The sequence below is a fragment of the Tachypleus tridentatus genome, unplaced genomic scaffold, assembly GCF_004210375.1.
Source record: "Tachypleus tridentatus isolate NWPU-2018 unplaced genomic scaffold, ASM421037v1 Hic_cluster_1, whole genome shotgun sequence".
Taxonomy (NCBI): Eukaryota; Metazoa; Arthropoda; class Merostomata; order Xiphosura; family Limulidae; genus Tachypleus; species Tachypleus tridentatus.
The window spans coordinates 18332504-18359921 of NW_027467777.1; positions in this window are offsets into that span (position 1 = coordinate 18332504).

Consider the following 27418-nt stretch of genomic DNA (forward strand, 5'->3'; position numbering starts at 1 on the left):
TAGAATCCGGATTTCGATACCCGTAGGAAGCAGAGTACAGATAGTCCATCTTTGTGTTTTTATACAAAGAACATAAAAATTCTTGTATGAGCTACCCCACAAATATCACTACTCTAAATTCTTTATACATGTATTATCGGGTATTTTTTATATGGATGGTGCGCTTGAAATTACTCACATGTAGCCTTTATTTATGTAAACTACAATAACCGTCCTCTTGCCGGAATACGGCTGGGATTAATGGTTTAAAACAAGGTATCAGTTCTAATCAGTGATGTCGAAAGTTAGTTTAATGTCACTGAAGAAGCTACGTAAACAGATATATGTCTGAAAGGAGGTACACCAACGTCATATAAAACAAGCAGAACAAGTCTCTAGTAGGATGTCATTTTGGTTAGTTGTGAAACACCAACGTCATATAAAACAAGCAGAACAAGTCTCTAATGGGATGTCATTTTGGTTAGTTGTGATACACCAACGTCATATAAAACAAGCAGAACAAGTCTCTAATGGGATGTCATTTTGGTTAGTTGTGATACACCAACGTCATATAAAACAAGCAGAACAAGTCTCTAATGGGATGTCATTTTGGTTAGTTGTGATACACCAACGTCATATAAAACAAGCAGAACAAGTCTCTAATAGGATGTCATTTTGGTTAGTTGTGAAACACCAACGTCATATAAAACAAGCAGAACAAGTCTCTAGTAGGATGTCATTTTGGTTAGTTGTGATACACCAACGTCATATAAAACAAGCAGAACAAGTCTCTAATGGGATGTCATTTTGGTTAGTTGTGATACACCAACGTCATATAAAACAAGCAGAACAAGTCTCTAATGGGATGTCATTTTGGTTAGTTGTGAAACACCAACGTCATATAAAACAAGCAGAACAAGTCTCTAATAGGATGTCATTTTGGTTAGTTGTGAAACACCAACGTCATATAAAACAAGCAGAACAAGTCTCTAATGGGATGTCATTTTGGTTAGTTGTGATACAGCAACGTCATATAAAACAAGCAGAACAAGTCTCTAATGGGATGTCATTTTGGTTAGTTGTGATACACCAACGTCATATAAAACAAGCAGAACAAGTCTCTAATGGGATGTCATTTTGGTTAGTTGTGATACACCAACGTCATATAAAACAAGCAGAACAAGTCTCTAATGGGATGTCATTTTGGTTAGTTGTGATACACCAACGTCATATAAAACAAGCAGAACAAGTCTCTAATGGGATGTCATTTTGGTTAGTTGTGATACAGCAACGTCATATAAAACAAGCAGAACAAGTCTCTAATGGGATGTCATTTCGATTAGTTGAGGAAATGTGAAAAAAAATGAAACGTTCACTTTTCTTAATAAAACAGTTGAGTTTTAGGTTTAACATTGCCAAAACAAATAGTGTATTTAGTGAATTTACTCTGTTAAAAGTCCAGGTATATATATTTATGGTACTTCTTGAAATACATGGAACAAATTCTGTCTTTCTCTTAAGAATAAGAAAACAGCAAACAAATCCAGCGAAAGTTGTGCATAAAAAACACAATGGCTGCTTATTAATAAGTTTGTTAGATACTATTATATTATTTATTGTTGTTGTTATTAATAAGTTTTAGTTAGATATTATTATATTATTTATTGTTGTTGTTATTAATAAGTTTTAGTTAGATATTATTATATTATTGATTGTTGTTGTTATTAATAAGTTTTAGTTAGATATTATTATATTACTGATTGTTGTTGTTATTAATAAGTTTGTTAGATATTATTATATTACTAATTGTTGTTGTTATTAATAAGTTTGTTAGATATTATTATATTATTGATTGTTGTTGTTATTAATAAGTTTTAGTTAGATATTATTATATTACTGATTGTTGTTGTTAATAAAAGTTTTATTTATATATTGTTATATTATTGATTGTTGTTGTTATTAATAAGTTTGTTAGATATTATTATATTACTGATTGTTGTTGTTAATAAAAGTTTTATTTATATATTGTTATATTATTGATTGTTGTTGTTATTAATAAGTTTTAGTTAGATACTATTATATTATTTATTGTTGTTGTTATTAATATGTTTGTTAGATATTATTATATTACTGATTGTTGTTGTTATTAATAAGTTTGTTAGATATTATTATATTACTGATTGTTGTTGTTATTAATAAGTTTTAGTTAGATATTATTATATTACTGATTGTTGTTGTTATTAATAAGTTTGTTAGATATTATTATATTACTGATTGTTGTTGTTATTAATAAGTTTGTTAGATATTATTATATTACTGATCGTTGTTGTTATTAATAAGTTTGTTAGATATTATTATATCACTGATTGTTGTTGTTAATAAAAGTTTTATTTATATATTGTTATATTATTGATTGTTGTTGTTATTAATAAGTTTTAGTTAGATACTATTATATTATTTATTGTTGTTGTTATTAATATGTTTGTTAGATATTATTATATTACTGATTGTTGTTGCTATTAAAAAGTTTGTTAGATATTATTATATTACTGATTGTTGTTGTTATTAATAAGTTTTAGTTAGATATTATTATATTACTGATTGTTGTTGTTATTAATAAGTTTGTTAGATATTATTATTATATTACTGATTGTTGTTGTTATTAATAAGTTTCTTAGATATTATTATATTATTGATTGTTGTTGTTATTAATAAGTTTTAGTTAGATATTATTATATTATTGATTGTTGTTGGTATTAATAAGTTTTAGTTAAATATTATTATATTACTGATTGTTGTTGTTAATAAAAGTTTTATTTATATATTGTTATATTATTGATTGTTGTTGTTATTAATAAGTTTTAGTTAGATACTATTATATTATTTATTGTTGTTGTTATTAATAAGTTTGTTAGACATTATTATATTACTGATTGTTGTTGTTATTAATAAGTTTGTTAGATATTATTATATTACTGATTGTTGTTGTTATTAATAAGTTTTAGTTAGATACTATTATATTACTGATTGTTGTTGTTATTAATAAGTTTGTTAGATATTATTATATTACTGATTGTTGTTGTTATTAATAAGTTTGTTAGATATTATTATATTACTGATTGTTGTTGTTATTAATAAGTTTTAGTTAGATATTATTATATTATTTATTGTTGTTGTTATTAATAAGTTTTAGTTAGATATTATTATATTATTGATTGTTGTTGTTATTAATAAGTTTTAGTTAAATATTATTATATTACTGATTTTTGTTGTCAATAAAAGTTTTATTTATATATTGTTATATTATTGATTGTTGTTGTTATTAGTAAGTTTTAGTTAGATATTATTATATTATTTATTGTTGTTGTTATTAATAAGTTTTAGTTAAATATTATTATATTACTGATTGTTGTTGTTATTAATAAGTTTTAGTTAGATATTATTATATTATTGATTGTTGTTGTTATTAATAAGTTTTACTTAGATATTATTATATTATTGATTGTTGTTGTTATTAATAAGTTTGTTAGATATTATTATATTACTGATTGTTGGTGTTATTAATAAGTTTTAGTTAGATATTATTATATTATTGATTGTTGTTGTTATTAATAAGTTTTAGTTAGATATTATTATATTACTGATTGTTGTTGTTATTAATAAGTTTGTTAGATATTATTATATAACTGATTGTTGTTGTTATTAATAAGTTTGTTAGATATTATTATATTACTGATTGTTGTTGTTATTAATAAGTTTGTTAGATATTATTATATTACTGATTGTTGTTGTTATTAATAAGTTTTAGTTACATATTATTATATTATTGATTGTTTTTATTAATAAGTTTTAGTTAGGTATTATTATATTACTGATTATTGTTGTTATTAGTAAGTTTTAGTTACATATTATTATATTATTAATATTTATTAATAAGTAGTTAGATATTATTATATTATTAATTTTTATTAATAAGTAGTTAGATATTATTATATTATTAATTTTTATTAATAAGTAGTTAGATATTATTATATTATTAATTTTTATTAATAAGTAGTTAGATATTATTATATTATTAATTTTTATTAATAAGTAGTTAGATATTATTATATTATTAATTTTTATTAATAAGTACACGAACTTCACTGAACTTTGTTTACTTGTTTTGTTTCTTTTTACGAATGAATGACGTTTGTTATTCGACTTCAAAAGCGACAAATTATATAAGTAAAATACCACCTTACTCCTTGTAAGGTCTGTTTCTGTAAGAAAAGTAATTTTTAGATAATCCTCAATCGTGCTCAAACGCGCACGCGCACGAAACATTTTTTATTGCCTTGTAGCATATAAATATTTACTTACCTTCACTACAGAGTCAGAGAAGCCTACATTTCTCTCCTGTTTATCACTTAAACGATTGATTTGTGACTTGCAAGGAGTTATGGTTAATTACGTTAGTCTGAAGAGAAAACATGAAACAGAGAGAAACATCCATAACGGTTAGTCAGTGAACGAACAGCAAGTGTTAGTTTCGCACTTAAGCACAGTTTGTATCGACACATTTTCGATATTGAAATCGCTCTATGGAACCTGTTAAAACTACTGCTGAGATTCGTTTCTGGCAGCGCCGCTACATGCAGTTAAACATAACCTTTCTGTAATAGTCTTGGATGAAGAAGAAAAACAATAGGCCTTAGGAGGCTATTTAGGTAATGAAAGTAAACGTAGGGTTGCGAGTAATGGGTCGTTACTGTGTAGGAAATGAACGCGAGTAATTATAGGCTATTTAAAATACACAAAAACCACATACTTGGCTGTTAACCTGAAAACAAGATTCGTCGTTTCAAAGAAATGGGAAAGGGTGTTAAGTGTTCCACTTGTATTACGTTCACTGGCATCATTCATGTATTGATTTGTAGAAAAAAAATGTGATTGTTGTAAAGCTAGGTATAAAGGTCATAGGTTAGGGTTGACAGAGATGAAAGAGTGCCCCGGATGTTTGTATGTCCCTAAAGGATTCAGGAGTACAGCACCACACTGAGTCATTAGAAAATTAATAGAATGGTGGCTGTTTTACCTCTTTAATCACTGTTGTAAGTATTGAATTTCTACAATTAAAATAAATTATAATCCTCATTACAAAAACGAGAGAAATACCATAGAAGAAATGGAGCTGTTGGTGTGTTCTTAAGAAACGACTATAAAAGACAGACGTTTAACGGAAAGAAAGAAAAAGACCAGGTGATGTGAGAGAGAACGAATAAATCGGATGAGATGTGAAGGAATAAGTAATATTTTGCCAGTAGGGAATAAACCTCAGATCTAAGTCTGTTTTATTGAATAATTATTGTATTGTTGATTATTGTGACAAACAGCTATTATAATGAATAACCGTTTCTAACATAGATTCATATGGATCATATAACTACAGAAACAAGCACGAAGTTAAACACAAAGCAATTTGTAAGTAATGTATAAGAACCGATATATGACAATGATAGAAAACAGTTATGTTTGATTTAATACGATTCATTTTACATTTTCGTGTTTTACTTGTCTTGTATGTTGCATATATCTTGGAACCTAGTTTGTGCTTAAGTAGAACCATCAAACTTTCGTATAACTTGGAACCCAGTTTTGTGCACAAGTAGAACTATCAAACTTTCATATAACTTGGAACCTAATTTTGTGCACAAGTAGAACTATCAAACTTTCGTATAACTTGGAACCTAGTTTGGTGCACAAGTAGAACTATCAAACTCTAGTATAACTTGGAACTTAGTTTTGTGCACAAGTAGAACTGTCAAACATTCTTATAACTTGGAACCCAATTTTGTGCACAAGTAGAACTATCAAACTTTCATATAACATAGAACTTAGTTTTGTGCACAAGTATAACTATCAAACGTTCTTATAACTTGGAACCTAGTTTTGTGCACAAGTAAAACTATCAAACGTTCTTATAACTTGGAACCTGGTTTGTGCACAAGTAAAACTATCAAACTTTCTTATAATATGGAACCTAGTTTTGCGCACAAGTTGAACTATCAAACTCTAGTATAACTTGGAACTTAGTTTTGTGCACAAGTAGAACTATCAAACTTTCGTATATCTTGGAACCTAGTTTTTTGCTCATGTGTAAAATGTTCTAGAGAGACCTGATCTATACACATCCTTAATGTTAAAGATAAAAGCGACAAATAACACTCCATAAAACATGTAACCATGAGAAACCGGGGATCCTAAGGTGGGCAGAGCGCAAATAGCCTATTGTTTATCAAGGCGCCAGGGTGAATTACAAAATGTTCTACATATTTTACAGTTGTAAACTGTTATGAACAAACTAGGCTAAAAACCAGTGATGACGAGAAAACCCACTTGTAGAGAAAAATATTTATCTAAAAACGGCTGGTATGGATAGAGAAAACACTATGTAGAGGAGCAAACAACGTTTCGACCTTCTTCGGTCATCGTCAGGTTCACAAAGAAAGAAAGAGGTAACTGACCGATAGCTGACCCATGTTTGAAGGGGCTGTATAATTGAGTGTAGGAATGTAGAGGGCGTGCTTAGATGTTGGATATATTTATTAATATAGGTATAAAGGTGTTTCTTTGTATTGGTTTATTTTGGGTTTAAGTTGTTGTATAAGTAAGGCTTTTTTAATTTGCGTTTGTTTATATTTGTTTCTTTATTTAGTATTTGGGTGTTTTCTATGGTTATGTTGTGTTTATTTGACTTGCAGTGTTCGAAAACGTGTGAAGGTGACTTTTTATGTTCTTTGAATCTGGTTTCCATTTTCCTACTTGTTTCTCCAATATAGAAGTCGTGTCAGTTACCACATTGTATTTTATAAATAATGTTGGTGTGGTGTTTGTCAGTGTAGTTTTTACATAGTATAGACCTTAGTTTTATGTCTGGTTTTTGAATAAATTTGGTATTAACTACATTGCCATATTTTGTTGCTAGTTTTTGCCAAATGTTGGTTATTTGTCTGCTGATGTCAGTAATATATGGTATGCAGCAGTATATGGTTTCGTGATTTTTTTGATTCGTGAGATATATTTACTTTAGTTGGTTGATTTTGCTTTCTGTCTAGGTGTGTGCTTATAATGTTTTCTACGGTTTGTGGAGGAAACTTATTGATGTTGATGAAGTATTGTTTTATTTTGTTTAATTCATCGTTAATTTTATCTGGTAAGCATAGTTTTATGGCTGTGTTTATTTGGTTTCTTAGTATGTTGAGTTTTTGTTTTGTTTCATGTGCTGAGTCCCAAAGAATGTATAGTCCAGTATGGGTGATATTTCGGTGGATTCCTGTTTTAAAATTGTGCATCGGTTATTGTAATTTTGAGGTTAAGAAATGATATTTGATTGCTTTCTTCCTGTTCACATGTGAAGTTAATGTTGGGATGTATAGAGTTAATGTGATTGAAAAAATTAAGTATGTGTTCTGTAGATTTGAATCCCGCAACCGTTTCTTCTACACATCTGTGCCAGTTTAGTGGTGGATGTAATGCTGTGTTAATTGCTTGTGTCATAAAAATATTGGCTAGAACTGGTAATACTGGGTTGCCCATGCTTAGGCCGTTTGTTTGTATATAGTTGTCGTTGTTGAACGTGAATTTGTCTTCATCGTGGTGAATTCTATGAGGGTTGCTAATTGGTTGCTGGGAATGACTATAGTTGGGTTAGGGTCTCGGATATAGAGTTCTAACCCTATCTTGCAGGCTTCAGTGGTTGGGAGTTCTGTAAACATGGATGTGACATCGAAACTGGCCATTAAGGTTTTATGACTGAGTTGCATTAGGTTAGACTTGAAATTAAGAGAGTCTTTGATGAATGAGCTGGCTGATGTTACATATTTGGAGAATGTCCATGCTATGTATTTACCAAGATTGTAATTAAACGATTCATATGTGGACATTATTGGTCGTAATGGACAATCTGGTTTATGAGGTTTGGGGATGCCGTATATTTGCGGTGTGCGTGAGTCGGTTTTACGTAGGTAGGAATAAAGTGTTTGTGAAATTGTGTTGGCTTTTTTCATTTGTAGTAGCAATTTGTTTAGTTGCATTTCGTGTGTCTTTGTTGGATTTGTGTGTATTGGTTTAAATTTGTTTGTGCCTGATAGAATGTTTGTCATTTTTTGGATGTATTCATTCGTGTTCATTATGAGTACAGCGTTACCTTTATCTGCTTTTAGAATTTTTATGTTTTTGCATTGTTTTAGGTTTTTAATGGAATTAACGTCTCTCTTTGTAAGGTTGTTTTTTAGCTTTTTGTTTTGTGAGAAAATTCTTTGAAAAACTCGTTTAAGATGTTGTCTTTATATGTTTCTGGAAACACCTTTATACTCTATATTAATAAATATAATCCAATATCTTAGCACGCCCTCTACATTCCTACACTCAGTTTCGCAACTCCCTTCAAGCATCTGGTCAGCTATCGGTCAGTTACCTCTTTCTTTGTGAACCTAACGATGACCAAAGAAGGTCGAAACGTTGTTCGCTTCTCTACATAAAACATTTTCTCAACCCAAACCAGCCATTTTTACATATATATTTTTCTCTGAGCTGAAAATGTTCTACATATTTTACAGTAGTAAACTACTATGATTAGATTAGGCTACAAAATGTTCTACATATTTTACAGTAGTAAACTATTATGAACAAACTAAACTACTATGATTAGACGAGGTTACAAAATGTTCTACATATTTTACAATCGTAAACTATTATGAAGAAACAAGGCCACAAAATGTTCTATATGTTTTACAATATTAAACTATTATTAATAGGTTAGGCTAAAATATTTAAACAAGCAAGAAATAATACTTAAACAAGCAGAGAACAATAGTTAAATAAGCAGAAAACAATACCTGAATAAATAAGAAACAATACTTAAACAAGGAAGGAACAATACTTAAACAAGAAAAGGACAATGCTTAAATAAGGAAGGAACAATACTTAAACGAGCCAGGAACACAGACTTTCAATAAATCAAGTAACTTTGGTTTTACAAGTAAAGAGTTCTGTGGAGAAGAAAAATAAAAAACGGTGAGGTAAACAACATTTTGTTGTTCTTATATAGTAAACCATGTTGCGATTACAATTATCTTTAGTCCTATAGCGATGTGGTGTTCTATGTCCTTACACATCATACGATCTTCCATTTCAATCTAAAAGTAACCAGTTCAAAGAATACCCACAATGCATTCCCTTTATAGAACACGAACGATACAGATATATTCTGGATTTGGAGAAGAAACATAATTTTCTTAGAAGTGCAACTCTTTTTAAACTAAAAAACAAACAAACAAACAACTTTATTTGTGTAATATCAATACACGTTTCATTTAGAATAACCAATTATGTTTTGATATGAATATTTATGGATTTATAACAACCAATAGTAGCGTGGCATAAATATTTATATAATTTAGAATAACTAAAAATAGTTTAATATGAACATCAATTGTTATTTAGAGTAATCAGTAATAACATGACTTGAATATTTATGTAATTTAAAATAAACAATAATAATTTGTCATGAATATTTCTATCATTTAGAGTAACCAATAATAATATGACTTGAATATGAATTCAATATCAAATAACCAATAATAGCTTTATATGAATACCCTCGTCATTTAGAATAACCAATAACAGTATGACTGGAATATTTGTGTAAAATATAATAACCAATAATAGCGTTACACAAAATTTTGTAACATTTAGAATAACCAATAACAGTATGACTGGAATATTTGTGTAAAATATAAGAACCAATAATAGCGCTACACAAAATTTCGTAACATTTAGAATAACCAATAGTAATTTAATTTCTGTTCAACTGCAGGTTTATTTACTTTTGTTCCTTTTCTCTAATTTATAACAATATTTATCTGACTTTCACAATTCACTTGATGACGTGTTTAGTCTTTGTTGGACATGTTGATACTTACCCAGATTTTGTCGTCCATTTTGTCTCAGTAGTTTATGTTGAAACAATGTGTATGTGATTTAACCAATGGAGAAAAAAAAAGTTAGTCTTAAACTAGACGTGCTTAGAAGATTGTTCACGTGCCACTATTACTGTCATGACTACTGACAAATGAGTAGTCTTTGACGTTTTTCACTCCAGCACTCCATTCCTGGAGACGACAATAGTTGTGGAGGTGTTAAGTCTCTCTTGGGAGACCTTTCTTCAGATTTTTATTTTAATTTTGTTGGAAACGATTTTTTTAGGGGTTCAAATCCGTCAAAGCAGTGATAAATCAGTGGAAAATGATCATCGTACTATTTGAAAGAAACAGAGGCTTAAGAACTGTTCTAAAAATTTCAAAAGATGTTCTTTATATATATACTCTAAATTATTAGTACCATCACGAATTTAGATCTTACAATTCGATTGTAACAAAACACACGAATACGACTGTTTATTCGTAAGAAACAAGGCAAAGAAAAAATGACCAGACAATATTACCAAAGAAAACATATAAATACGAATAAATATATAATTAAAAACAATATTTCACACATTTTAACTAAACAATAGATAGAACTCCGTCAATTGTCCATAAGACAGTCCGTCAACAGTCCATAAAACAGTCCGTCAATTGTCCATAAAACAGTCCGTCAATTGTCCATAAAACAGTCCGTCAACAGAACATAAGACAGTTCGTTAACAGTTCATAAGACAGTCCGTTAACAGTTCATAAGACAGTCCGTTAACAGAACATAAGACAGTCCGTTAACAGTTCATAAGACAGTCCGTTAACAGTTCATAAGGCTGGAAACAAAGGAACTACAGAAAATGGTGAAACAGCTTACTTTAGTTTTTAAGTTTCACAGTTTCTGGTGAAGTAGTTTGATACCACACCATGTCGTAACTTAATATAAGTCAGACATTTTGTTTTGACTGGTTTACAGAAGGAATTTCTTGAAATGAAACAAACTTTTGTATGGAGTGTCAGAAATTAATGTGTGATACTGATATCTTTGGACGTACTAACTAGTGAAACCATGTTTTGTACGGCCATATTAATATGTATGTTGTCATGACAACTATTGGGTAATGGAGCAACAGAAATTAATGTATGATACTGATATCTTTGGACTACTAACTAGTGAAACCACGTTTTGTACGCCCCCCGCTAGTACAGCGGTATGTCTCCGGATTTACAACGCTAAAATCAGGGGTTCGATTCCCTTCGGTGGGCTGAGCAGATAGCCCTCTGTGGCTTTGCTATAAGAAAAACACACAAACACACATGTTTTGTATGGCCATATTAACATGTATGTTGTCATGACAACTATTGGGTAATGGAGCAACAGAAATTAATGTATGATACTGATATCTTTGGACTACTAACTAGTGAAACCATGTTTTGTACGGCCATATTAACATGTATGTAGTCATGACAATTATTGGGTAATGGAGTATCAGAAATTAATGTATGATACTGATATCTTTGGACGTACTAACTAGTGAAACCATGTTTTGTACGGCCATATTAACATGTATGTAGTCACGGCAACTATTGGGTTATATTTTTTTTACTTCAGCTCAGTAATTCTTACGTAGCCATAGCAACTATAACGAAATGTTAATTTGTATAACCATGGTGACAATTTGTATTAAGCCATGGTTACATGGATATAAGAACAGTAACCAAAGTATAAGTTGTAACTTATAATTATGTTTTGATGAGTAATTCAAGTTCTTGAAATCAGAGCATGTAATCTGTTATTAGGATAAAACCAACAAACTCTCTACTAACTTTATTTGTCCAGTATAATCAGAGGTTTGAGCAAACGCTACGTGTTTACTGCAATGGAAAATGTAAAAAAAAATTCAGTTTTACAAAGAAACTGTTTCTGGGAAAATTCCAATCTATTTAAAAATGTCAATACCAAGCTTAGGTTTCAGAGATAAAAGGTACATATTATTGTACAGTCTTAATCACGTTTCCATATGTACACGTAACGTTTGGAGATGAAAGGCGAATCCTGTCTTCCCCCAGAAACTGATATTACACGGACCACAACACTACGTAATATAAATAAATAAATAAATAGCGTAATGACAAGGCCAGTTTATTAAAATAAAGCTATGATCCGTAGTCTCTCTAACTATGCACAATCACACTGTGTGGCTTTTCAAGAATATGTTTTATTTTACCTATAACACAATACGACATACTCACTGATTCCATGGATCTATAATCATGTGTGTTATTGATTCACGTCAAAATAACGTATTCTTTCGTTACGCTAGTTGGGACAAGAATCTTCGCATAATTTTCTCTACATAAATTTTTTATTGTATATTTTGTTCCGTACAAACAAACGTGTTTAAAAACATAACCGGTTCGGCGTAGCCAGGTGGTTAAGGCACTCGACTCGTAATCCGAGGGTTGCGGGTTCGAATTCCCGTCACACCAAATAGGCTCGCGCTTTCAGCCGTGGGGGCGTTATAATGTGACGGTCAATCCCATAATTAGTTGGTTAAAGAGTAGCCCAAGAGTTGGCGGTAAGTGGTGATGACTAGCTACCTTCCCTTTAGTCTTACACTGCTAAATTAGGGACGGATAGTGCAGATAATCCTCGTGTAATTTTGGGCGAAATTCAAAAGAAACAAAAATAAACATTTTATATTATTTATAAATATGCGTGTTTAATGTTTTACCAACGTGGATCTCATTGTTTAAGGCTCCATCACGTTAATGCTAAATTCATTGTTAATGTGTGATATGAATTATTTACTTTAACTCGTAATGTTTCACTAATACTCGATTTTCATTGATGATCATTTCTGTGTTTGTTTTACTTACATCTGCTTGTCACATTCTTGTCATATTCTTGTCACATTCTTGTCACATTCTTGTCATATTCTTGTCATATTCTTGTCACATTCTTGTCATATTCTTGTCACATTCTTGTCATATTTTTGTCATGCTCTTGTCACATTCTTGTCATATTCTTGTCATACTCTTGTCATATTCTTGACACATTCTTGTCATACTCTTGTCATATTCTTGTCACATTCTTGTCACATTCTTGTCATACTCATGTCATATTATTATCACATTCTTGTCATACTCTTGTCATATTCTTGTCACATTCTTGTTATACTCTTGTCACATTCTTGTCATATTCTTGTCACATTCTTGTCATATTATTCTCACATTCTTGTCATATTCTTGTCACATTCTTGTCATATTCTTGTCACATTCTTGTCACATTCTTGTCATACTCTTGTCACATTCTTGTCAAACTCTTGTCACATTCTTGTCATACTCTTGTCACATTCTTTTCACATTCTTGTCATACTCATGTCATATTATTATCACATTCTTGTCATACTCTTGTCATATTCTTGTCACATTCTTGTCATACTCATGTCATATTATTCTCACATTCTTCTCATATTCTTGTCATACTGTTGTCACATTCTTGTCATACTCATGTCATATTATTATCACACTCTTGTCATATTCTTGTCACATTCTTGTTATACTCTTGTCACATTTTTGTCACATGCTTGTCATACTCATGTCATATTCTTGTCACATTCTTGTTATACTCTTGTCACATTCTTGTCACATTCTTGTCATATTATTATCACATTCTTGTCATACTTTTGTCATATTCTTGTCACATTCTTGTCATACTCATGTCATATTATTATCACACTCTTGTCATATTCTTGTCACATTCTTGTTATACTCTTGTCACATTTTTGTCACATGCTTGTCACACTCTTGTCATATTCTTGTCACATTCTTGTTATACTCTTGTCACATTCTTGTCATATTCTTGTCACATTCTTGTCACATTCTTGTCATATTATTCTCACATTCTTGTCATATTCTTGTCACATTCTTGTCATATTCTTGTCATATTCTTGTCACATTCTTGTCATATTCTTGTCACATTCTTGTCATACTCTTGTCACATTCTTGTCATACTGTTGTCACATTCTTGTCACATTCTTGACATACTCATGTCATATTATTATCACATTCTTGTCATACTCTTGTTATATTCTTGTCATATTCTTGTCATATTCTTGTCACATTCTTGTTATATTCTTGTCACATTCTTGTGATACTCTTGTCACATTCTTGTCATATTCTTGTCACATTCTTGTCATATTATTCTCACATTCTTGTTATACTCTTGTCATATTCTTGTCATACTCTTGTCATATTCTTGTCACATTCTTGTCACATTCTTGTCATACTCTGGTCATATTATTGTCATATTCTTGTCACATTCTTGTCATACTCTTGTCATATTCTTGTCACTTTCTTGCCACATTCTTGTCATATTCTTGTCATATTCTTGTCACATTCTTGTCATACTCTTTTCATATTATTGTCACATTCTTGTCATACTCGTGTCATATTCTTGTCACATTCTTGTCATACTCTTGTCACATTCTTGTCATAGTCTTGTCATATTCTTGTCACATTCTAGTCATACTTTTGTCACATTCTTGTCATATTCTTGTCACATTCTTGTCATACTCTTGTCACATTCTTGTCATACTCTTGCCACATTCTTGTCATATTCTTGTCACATTTTTGTCATAGTCTTGTCACATTCTTGTCATACTCATGTCATATTATTATCACATTCTTGTCATACTCTTGTCACATTCTTGTCATATTCTTGTCACATTCTTGTCATATTCTTGTCACATTCTTGTCATACTCTTGTCATATTATTGTCACATTCTTGTCATACTCTTGTCACATTCTTGTCATACTCTTGTCATATTCTTGTCACATTCTTGTCATACTCTTGTCATATTATTGTCACATTTTTGTCATACTCTTGTCACATTCTTGTCATATTCTTGTCACATTCTTGTCATACTCTTGTCATATTATTGTCACATTCTTGTCACATTCTTGTCATATTCTTGTCACATTCTTGTCATACTCTTGTCATATTATTGTCACATTCTTGTCATACTCTTGTCACATTCTTGTCATACTCTTGTCATATTCTTGTCACATTCTTGTCATACTCTTGTCATATTCTTGTCACATTCTTGTCATACTCTTGTCATATTCTTGTCACTTTCTTGCCACATTCTTGTCATATTCTTGTCACATTCTTGTCATATTATTCTCACATTCTTGTCATATTCTTGTCACATTCTTGTCATATTCTTGTCACATTCTTGTCACATTCTTGTCATACTCTTGTCACATTCTTGTCAAACTCTTGTCACATTCTTGTCATACTCTTTTCACATTCTTTTCACATTCTTGTCATACTCATGTCATATTATTATCACATTCTTCTCATATTCTTGTCATACTGTTGTCACATTCTTGTCACATTCTTGTCATACTCATGTCATATTATTATCACACTCTTGTCATATTCTTGTCACATTCTTGTTATACTCTTGTCACATTTTTGTCACATGCTTGTCATACTCATGTCATATTCTTGTCACATTCTTGTCACATTCTTGTCATATTATTATCACATTCTTGTCATACTTTTGTCATATTCTTGTCACATTCTTGTCATACTCATGTCATATTATTATCACACTCTTGTCATATTCTTGTCACATTCTTGTTATACTCTTGTCACATTTTTGTCACATGCTTGTCACACTCTTGTCATATTCTTGTCACATTCTTGTTATACTCTTGTCACATTCTTGTCATATTCTTGTCACATTCTTGTCACATTCTTGTCATATTATTCTCACATTCTTGTCATATTCTTGTCACATTCTTGTCATATTCTTGTCATATTCTTGTCACATTCTTGTCATATTATTATCACATTCTTGTCATACTCTTGTTATATTCTTGTCACATTCTTGTTATACTCTTGTCACATTCTTGTCATATTCTTGTCACATTCTTGTCATATTATTCTCACATTCTTGTCATATTCTTGTCACATTCTTGTCATATTCTTGTCATATTCTTGTCACATTCTTGTTATATTCTTGTCACATTCTTGTGATACTCTTGTCACATTCTTGTCATATTCTTGTCACATTCTTGTCATATTATTCTCACATTCTTGTTATACTCTTGTCATATTCTTGTCATACTCTTGTCATACTCTTGTCATATTCTTGTCACATTCTTGTCATACTCTGGTCATATTATTGTCATATTCTTGTCACATTCTTGTCATACTCTTGTCATATTCTTGTCACTTTCTTGCCACATTCTTGTCATATTCTTGTCATATTCTTGTCACATTCTTGTCATACTCTTTTCATATTATTGTCACATTCTTGTCATACTCGTGTCATATTCTTGTCACATTCTTGTCATACTCTTGTCACATTCTTGTCATAGTCTTGTCATATTCTTGTCACATTCTAGTCATACTTTTGTCACATTCTTGTCATATTCTTGTCACATTCTTGTCATACTCTTGTCACATTCTTGTCATACTCTTGCCACATTCTTGTCATATTCTTGTCACATTCTTGTCATAGTCTTGTCACATTCTTGTCACATTCTTGTCATACTCATGTCATATTATTATCACATTCTTGTCATACTCTTGTCACATTCTTGTCATATTCTTGTCATATTCTTGTCACATTCTTGTCATACTCTTGTCATATTATTGTCACATTCTTGTCATACTCTTGTCACATTCTTGTCATACTCTTGTCATATTCTTGTCACATTCTTGTCATACTCTTGTCATATTATTGTCACATTTTTGTCATACTCTTGTCACATTCTTGTCATATTCTTGTCACATTCTTGTCATACTCTTGTCATATTATTGTCACATTATTGTCACATTCTTGTCATATTATTGTCACATTCTTGTCATACTCTTGTCACATTCTTGTCATACTCTTGTCATATTCTTGTCACATTCTTGTCATACTCTTGTCATATTCTTGTCACATTCTTGTCATACTCTTGTCATATTCTTGTCACTTTCTTGCCACATTCTTGTCATATTCTTGTCACATTCTTGTCATACTTTTGTCACATTCTTGTCATATTTTTGTCACATTCTTATCATATTCTTGTCATACTCTTGTCATATTCTTGTCATACTTTTGTCACATTCTTGTCATACTCTTGTCATATTTTTGCAAATCGAACCCCTTATTACATCATTACCGTAGTGTATTTCTATAATTTTTAAAACCCAAAGACCCTTCGGACTTCATTATATTTACAATTCTCATTTCCTGTAATACTTAACGTTAGAAATTAACCACATGTATGACAATCTCTTGAAGGCCAATCAAAATGCTTCTGAGACGTCTTCTTCGTTCAACATTGCGTCACACTACTTTGCCTCACGCTTTCCTTTCGTCAGTTATTTTCAGCTCTGAAGAAAAAATATCCAACTTGGAAAAGTGCAATTATTATAAATTTTCGTATTTCTCAGGATTTTACTTAAGCTTCTTACAGCTGAGACCTCGAGGTCCTAAAGGAGAGCTGTCACACACACTAAAAACAAGATGTTAGGACATATATACCAGCCAAAACTAGAATAACTTGACATAATGTGACAGACGCCCTAATATGACAAAATATCGAGACATTCTGGATATATAACACTCGTGAACTATGAGTAATATTATTAGTAGTAAACTGTGAGTATCACTAATCCTTAGTTGTACATTACTTTGTCTTACATGAGGAATTAACACCCTTACACACTGTGACTGGATCAGCTAGCAGTGGTAAACTGTGAATAACACTAGTAATTAGTGGTACACTACTTTGTCTTACATAAGAAATCAACATCCTTACATACTGTGACTGGATCAGCTAGCAGAGGTAAACTGTGAGTAACACTAGTCCTTAGTGGTACATTACTTTGTCTTACATAAGGAATCAATATACATGCTGTGACTGGATCAGCCAGCAATGGTAAACTGTGAGTAGCACTAGTCCTTAGTGGTACATTACTTTGTCTTACATAAGGAATCAACATCCTTACATACTGTGACTGGATCAGCTAGCAGTGGTAAACTGTGAGTAGCACTAGTCCTTAGTGGTACATTACTTTGTCTTACACAAGGAATCAACATCCTTACATACTGTAACTGAATCAGCTAGCAGTGGTAAACTGTGATTAACACTAGTAATTAGTGGTACACTACTTTGTCTTACATAAGGAATCAACATCCTTACATACTGTGACTGGATCAGCCAGCAGTGGTAAACTGTGAGAAGCACTAGTCCTTAGTTGTACATTACTTTGTCTTACATCAGGAATCAACATCCTTACATACTGTGACTGGATCAGTTAGCAGTGGTAAACTGTAAGTAGCACTAGTCCTTAGTGGTACATTACTTTGTCTTACACAAGGAATCAACATCCTTACATACTGTAACTGAATCAGCTAGCAGTGGTAAACTGTGATTAACACTAGTAATTAGTGGTACACTACTTTGTCTTACATAAGGAATCAACATCCTTACATACTGTGACTGGATCAGCCAGCAGTGGTAAACTGTGAGAAGCACTAGTCCTTAGTTTTACATTCCTTTATTTTACATAAGGAGTCAACATTCTTACATACTGTAACTGGATCAGATAGCAGTGGTAAACTTTGAGTAACACTAATAATTAGTGGTACACTACTTTGTCTTACAGAAGAAATCAACATCCTTACACACTGTAATTGGATCAGCCAGCAGTGGTAAACTGTAAGTAGCACTAGTTCTTAGTTCTACATTCCTTTGTCTTACATAAGGAATCAACATACTTACACACTGTGACTGGATCAGCCAGCAGTGGTAAACTGTGAGTAGCACTAGTCCTTAGTGGTACATTTCTTTGTCTTACATAAGGAATCACATCCTTACATACTGTGACTGGATCAGCTAGCAGTGGTAAACTGTGAGTTGCACTAGTCCTTAGTGGTACATTACTTTGTCGTACATAAGGAATCAACATCCTTACACACTGTGACTGGATCAGCTTGCAGTGGGAAACTGTGAGTAGCACTAGTCCTTAGTGGTACATTACTTTGTCTTACATAAGGAATCAACATCCTTACATACTGTGACTGGATCAGCTAGCAGTGGTAAACTGTGAGTAACACTAGTGCTTAGTGGTACATTACTTTGTCTTACATAAGGAATCAACATCCTTACACACTGTGACTGGATCAGCTAGTAGTGGTAAACTGTGAGTAACACTAGTCCTTAGTTGTACATTACTTTGTCTTACATAAGGAATCAACATCCTTACATACTGTGGCTGGATCAGCTAGCAGTGGTAAACTGTGAGTAGCACTAGTCCTTAGTGGTACATTACATTGTCTTACATGAGGAATCAACATCCTTAAATATTGTGACTGGATCAGCTAGCAGTGGTAAACTGTGAGTAGCACTAGTCCTTAGTGGTACATTACTTTGTCTTACATAAGGAATCAACATCCTTACACACTGTGACTGGATCAGCTAGCAGTGGTAAACTGTGAGTAACACTAGTGCTTAGTGGTACATTACTTTGTCTTACATAAGGAATCAACATCCTTACACACTGTGACTGGATCAGCTAGCAGTGGTAAACTGTGAGTAGCACTAGTCCTTAGTGGTACATTACTTTGTCTTACATAAGGAATCAACATCCTTACATACTGTGACTGGATCAGTTAGCAGTGGTAAACTTTGAGTATCACTAGTCCTTAGTGGTACATTACTTTGTCTTACATAAGGAATCAACATCCTTACATACTGTGACTGGATCAGTTAGCAGTGGTAAACTGTGAGTATCACTAGTCCTTAGTGGTACATTACTTTGTCTTACATAAGGAATCAACATCCTTACATACTGTGACTGGATCAGTTAGCAGTGGTAAACTGTGAGTATCACTAGTCCTTAGTGGTACATTACTTTTTCTTACATAAGGAATCAACATTCTTACATACTGTGACTGAATCAGTTAGCAGTGGTAAACTGTGAGTAGCACTAGTCCTTAATTGTACATTACTTTGTCTTACATAAGGAATCAACATCCTTACATACTGTGACTGGATCAGCCAGCAGTGGTAAATTGTGAGTAGCACTAGTGCTTAGTGGTACATTACTTTTTCTTACATAAGGAATCAACATCCTAATACATTGTGTAGACAGGATCAACAATCCTGTTCTGCGGGATTACAGCAACTGTTTAGCACAGAATCTGTATCATGGAGCCTCAGGAAGTGGGATTCCGTTACATTAATGATAACAATTACGTGCTCAATGGGGATTGTTGTGATTGGATGGCCCACTCGGCTGAATTATGATGCGCTAATGAGTGACTGGATGAACCATGACTGAGGTATTTTCTGTAGCTTGTTATTGGTTAGGCTGAATAATGATGAACTAACTTTTTCATCTTTTCATATCATAAGGTGTCTATTTATCAAATATTTATAAGAATGTGAATAAGTAATCAACAAGTTCTAGTTACTAGTGAAAGTACACACCGTTCTGATAGTTACTAGTGAAAGTACACACCGTTTTGATAGTCACTAATGAAAGTACCCACAGTTCTGATAGTCACTAGTGAAAGTACACACAGTTCTGATAGTCACTAGTGAAAGTATACACCGTTCTGATAGTTACTAGTTAAAGTAAGCACCGTTCTGATATTCACTAGTTAAAGTACACACCGTTCTGATAATTACTAGTGAAAGTACACACCGTTCTGATAGTTACTAGTGAAAGTACACACCGTTCTGATAGTCACTAGTGAAAGTACACATCGTTTTGATAGTCACTAGTTAAAGTACACACAGTTCTGATAGTCACTAGTTAAAGTACACACAGTTCTGATAGTCACTAGTGAAAGTACACACCGTTCTGATTGTCACTGGTTAAAGTACACACCGTTCTGATATTCACTAGTTAAAATACATACCGTTCTGATATTTACTAGTTAAAGTACACACCGTTCTGATAGTCACTAATTAAAGTACACACAGTTCTGATAGTCACTAGTGAAAGTATACACCGTTCTGATAGTTACTAGTTAAAGTAAGCACCGTTCTGATATTCACTAGTTAAAGTACACACCGTTCTGATAATTACTAGTGAAAGTACACACCGTTCTGATAGTTACTAGTGAAAGTACACACCGTTCTGATAGTCACTAGTGAAAGTACACATCGTTTTGATAGTCACTAGTTAAAGTACACACAGTTCTGATAGTCACTAGTTAAAGTACACACAGTTCTGATAGTCACTAGTTAAAGTACACACAGTTCTGATAGTCACTAGTTAAAGTACACACAGTTCTGATAGTCACTAGTTAAAGTACACACAGTTCTGATAGTCACTAGTGAAAGTACACACCGTTCTGATTGTCACTAGTTAAAGTACACACCGTTCTGATATTCACTAGTTAAAATACATACCGTTCTGATATTCACTAGTTAAAGTACACACCGTTCTGATATTCACTAGTTAAAGTACACACCGTTCTGATATTCACTAGTTAAAGTACACACCGTTCTGATATTCACTAGTTAAAGTACACACCGTTCTGATAGTCACTAGTTAAAGTACACACAGTTCTGATAGTTACTAGTTAAAGTACACACAGTTATTAACCTTCCCACCTCCCTTCATTTCGAGAGTTCACAATCATTACAAATTAAAATTACCCATTCTTCATGATATTAAACTTCATCCTTCCAATTGAGTTTAGAATAACGTACACACATAGCCTACTACACCACTACAAATTTAAAGTACCTGAAACTCATACGTTCATTAAACAGTTGTGATTGTAACATCACGTGCATCAACAAAACGCCACTTTAAAACTAGAGTCTAGATTCATTTGAGAACATCTAACAGAACCGACCGTACACTACTTGAATTCATTCACTTACCCATTCTTGATCCACGTGTCACGATACTTAATATAACGAGTTCTACGTCATAAGCACAAAACCATAAAGAACTTTACTGAAACATAAATGTTGCTCGACTCATAACAAGTCACAAAGTTTATTATATTTTAATTATTCTGAATTTTAACAATTCAAACGCAACCGTTTAAAAGTAAATCTATAATTATTTGTTTTTTATTTTATCTTCCATTTTAGTAAAATAGTATATCTTTAACGAACAGGACAACTTGTTTTATAGTCGATCTGTACTACTATGTTTAACAATATGACTTTACAACGGGAACTGACACTTCTACTTATAACACACAGGATTAACATGTTTTATAGTAGATCTCTACTACTATGTTTAACAATATCACTAGAACAGCAAGAACTGACTTCTAGCTATAACACACAGGATCATCTTGTTTTACAGTGGATCTCTACTAATGTGTTAAACAATATCACTAGAACAACAAGTACTGACACTTCTATCTATAACACACAGGATCATCTTGTTTTACAGTGGATCTCCACCACTGTGTTTAACAGTACCACTAAAACAACAAGTACTGACACTTCTATCTATAACACACAGGATCATTTTGTTTTACAGCGGATCTCCACCACTGTGTTTAACAGTACCACTAAAACAACAAGTACTGACACTTCTATCTATAACACACAGGATCATCTTGTTTTACAGTGGATCTCCACCACTGTGTTTAACAGTACCACTAAAACAACAAGTACTGACACTTCTATCTATAACACACAGGATCATTTTGTTTTACAGCGGATCTCCACCACTGTGTTTAACAGTACCACTAAAACAACAAGTACTGACACTTCTATCTATAACACACAGGATCATCTTGTTTTACAGTGGATCTCCACCACTGTGTTTAACAGTACCACTAAAACAACAAGTACTGACACTTCTATTATAACACACAGGATCATCTTGTTTTACAGTGGATCTCCACCACTGTGTTTAACAGTAGCACTAAAACAACAAGTACTGACACTTCTATCTATAACACACAGGATCATCTTGTTTTACAGTGGATCTCCACCACTGTGTTTAACAGTACCACTAAAACAACAAGTACTGACACTTCTATCTATAAAACACAGGATCATCTTGTTTTACAGCGGATCTCCACCACTGTGTTTAACAGTACCACTAAAACAACAAGTACTGACACTTCTATCTATAACACACAGGATCATCTTGTTTTACAGCGGATCTCCACCACTGTGTTTAACAGTACCACTAGAACAATAGGTACTGACACTTCTATCTATAACACACACAGGACCAACTTGTTTTTAGTAGATATTTACTATCTCATTCAAATTTTCACTGTTGTGAGGGAAAGAAAATTATTATTAGAATCTTACTAAACAGGTAAGATGGCTACAAAATGACCAACCTTTACCATCTGTAGATAGTGTTATATGTGAAAAATAAAAAAGTTTGATATCCAGAGTATATCTAAAGGAATAATATTCTCATGTGCCTGGTGTTGTTGTTCTAGGATCCAGTATATTCCATTGTTTCTGGTGTTGTGTAGGAGCCCTCACTCTACGAGTTTATTGTTTTGTGTCCACTGTTGTTATGTCTAGTTCATTGTTAGACTGTGAAGTTAATTAGTACAGTTAACACGGTACTGTTAGTCCTTTAAAGATATAATAAAATGTAGTTCTAAATTCGTTTTTAACTAGTACATAAATATTCCCCATCTTTGTTTTACTTTAGTTATATACGTTTCACGAATATTATATTTATTTTCCTTATGTTGTAATTAAATTTTCAGTTTCACTTACACCGATGAGAAATTTAATTCATATTCTGATGTAAACCAAGTAAAGTTATCGTTGTCTTATTTTGTGGTAATAGCTATTAAGCACGTGTTTTACAGAAATAACAACAACACTCTTTAATATAACCTCTGTGCCTTTCCTACAGCGTTTGGCGTGCGAGACGTTCGAATAGATATATCTGACTGTTTAACACACGGTAGCAATGCGCATGCTCCTTGCTGCTTCGATCTATGGAGGTATATATAAGAGTTTTCTGTGTAGATATTCCCACTTCACTAGATACCGCCTCGTTCGAAATAGTAACATTCAAATATGTTGAGTAGCAGCACGTGAAATGTGATAAGGGCTGACAGTATTCATTTAATCAGAAATGTCTACCTTTGCCAGGCGTTGTATCTTCTCTGCTCTTTGGGGGATCCTGTATTCAGTGTCAGGTGAGATATACTTACAATAGCGACTATTAGAGAAATCTGACTAATTCAGAGTGATCTTACTGATTGAGAAGTGCTCTTCATCCATCACGTTTTATAAAATTAAATAGTTTTATACGCTAGCTTTAAGAATACGTGCACAGATAAAAGGAGGTCTGTCATGACAACGTTGGGATATATCAGCTAGAGTAGTCTGTTTTAAAATACTGTTAAATTTATATTACCAGATTATCAGAGGCTGGTTTTGTTATCTGTTTTAAAATACTGTTAAATTTATATTACCAGATTATCAGAGGCTGGTTTTGTTATCTGTTTTAAAATACTGTTGAAGTTATAGTACCAGATTATCAGAGGCTGGTTTTGTTGTCTGTTTTAAAATACTGTTGAATTTATATTACCAGATTATCAGAGGCTGGTTTTGTTATCTGTTTTAAAATACTGTTGAATTTATATTACCAGATTATCAAAGACTGGTTTTATTATCTGTTTTAAAATACTGTTGAAGTTATAGTACCAGATTATCAGAGGCTGGTTTTGTTATCTGTTTTAAAATACTGTTGAAGTTATAGTACCAGATTATCAAAGGCTAGTTTTGTTATCTGTTTTAAAATACTGTTGAAGTTATAGTACCAGATTATCAGAGGCTGGTTTTGTTGTCTGTTTTAAAATACTGTTGAATTTATATTACCAGATTATCAGAGGCTGGTTTTGTTATCTGTTTTAAAATACTGTTGAATTTATATTACCAGATTATCAAAGACTGGTTTTATTATCTGTTTTAAAATACTGTTGAAGTTATAGTACCAGATTATCAGAGGCTGGTTTTGTTATCTGTTTTAAAATACTGTTGAAGTTATAGTACCAGATTATCAAAGGCTAGTTTTGTTATCTGTTTTAAAATACTGTTGAAGTTATAGTACCAGATTATCAGAGGCTGGTTCTGTTGTCTGCTTTAAAATACTATTAAAGATTTACACACTTATGGTAGTCTATTGGTAGAATCTAAAGTCTTTTTTAGGCACAACACTGTTAGGTATAACCAATTAAAACACGTCATTATGTTACTTCAGAGAACATATTGCCCACGGAAATTCTCTTTGTAAATTAAGTGAACCCAGTTATGCGAGTTTAATACTGTACCCAAACATATCGCAAGCTAAGAAAGTAAAATATATTTGAAGAAAGTTGTATCACTTGGGTGTGTGTGTGTGTCTTCTTATGAAAGGTTAACATACATTATGTATTGGTTTCAGCTGTTCACCTGCCATATTTCGTTCGTAGCGTTCATTGTTCTTGAATTCCAAGTGAATTAAAAATCATGTAAAATCAAGTAAAATAATCCAAAAATCAAGAATTGGAAACTCTGGTTGGATCACTTACACCGTTATTTTCGAATCCCAACTTATAACATTAGTACTATAGCATAATATAAAACCACTGGATGCACGTGATATTGCTGTAAACGTACTATTTCAGAATTAGTATAAAATCAAATCAAAATTAGAATCCACTTTTACTCAGGCTGTAAATCAGAGAGTCCATGGTTGGCGTTTGTTGTTTTTCTGCCGTGAAAATGCGCTCCGCACTTTTGGTGTGAAGATGAACTGTAACACTTACAGTTAAACTCAGTATTGGATTAGAAAAGAACAGGCAAAGCGCACTGTTTCCTAGCTGCGTTCCTTCTCCACTTAACAACTCGGAGCTAGAGACGGATACTATACTGCTAATCCTTGCGTAACTCTGGGCGCAAATTCTAAATAAACAATCCAATACTTCGGAATGTTTACAGGACAAAAGAACTCACTGACATTACAGCCACTTAACTCACAACTGATGTGTTCAGAAGAAGAAATAAAGTCGAAACACTGAGGCAGTGAAATATATCACAAATCTCTCTGGAATTAAAAACAAACAACAACAAAACTCTTTGGTTGTTTTTTAGCGATAAACCCCAGAACATACTTTTCTGTTCACGATTCTCAAAAACTAAAACTTCTTTATTTACAAAACGCGTAACGTTTTTCATTCGTCCTCTTTTATGGACTTTACTGACACCAGGAGTTTACTTCTCTCCTTTTCTTGCACTTTACCGACACCAAGAGTTTTCTTCTCCTTTTCTTGCACTTTACTGACACCCGAAGTTTTCATCTCTCCTTTTCATGCACTTTATTGACACCAAGAGTTTACTTCTCTCCTTTATTTACACTTTATTGACACCAGGAGTTTACTTTTCTTTTTCTTGCACTTTACTGACAACAGGAGTTTTCATCTCTCCTTTTCTTGCATTTTACTGACACCAGGAGTTTTCTATTCTCCTTTTCTTGCACTTTACTGACACCAAAATGTTTAACTCTCTCCTTTTCTTGCCTTTTACTTATACCAGATGTTTTTTTCTCCTTTTTTGCACTTTACTGACACAAAGAGATTACTTCTCTATTTTTCTTGCAATTTGCTGTCAGCAGGAGTTTTCTTCTCTCCTTTTCTTGCCCATTACTGACAGCAAGAGTTTACTTCACACCTTTTCTTGCACTTTACTGACACCAGGAGTTTTCTTCTTTCCTTTTCTTGAACTTTATTGATACCAAGAGTTTTCTATTCTCCTTTTCTTGCTCTTTACTGACACCAAGATGTTTACTTCTCTCCTCTCCTTATCTTGCACTTTACTGACACCAATAGATTACATCACACCTTTTCTTGCACTTTACTGACACCAGGAGTTTTCTTCTTTCCTTTTATTGCACTTTACTGACACCAGAAGTTTTCATCTCTCCTTTTCTTGCACTTTACTGACACCAGGAGTTTTCTATTCTCCTTTTCTTACACTTTACTGACACCAGGAGTTTTCTCTCTCCGTTTCTTGCACTTTACTGACACCAGAAGTTTACTTTTCTTCTTTTTTTGCACTTTACTGACACAAAGATGTTTACTTCTCTCCTTTTCTTGCACTTTACTGACACCAAGAGATTACATCACACCTTTTATTGCACTTTACTCTCAGCAGGAGTTTCTTCTCTCCTTTTCTTGCACATTACTGACAGCAAGAGTTTACTTCAAACCTTTTCTTGCACTTTTCTGACAACAAGTGTTTACTTCTCACCTTTTCTTGCACTTTACTGATACCAGGAGTTTACTTCTCTACTTTTCTTGCACTTTACTGACGCCAGCAGTTTTCATTTCTCCTTTTCTTGGACTTTACTGACACCAGGAGTTTTCTTCTTTCCTTTTATTGCACTTTACTGACACCAGAAGTTTTCATCTCCCCTATTCTTGAATTTTACTGACACCAGGAGTTTTCCTCTTTTCTTCTCTTGC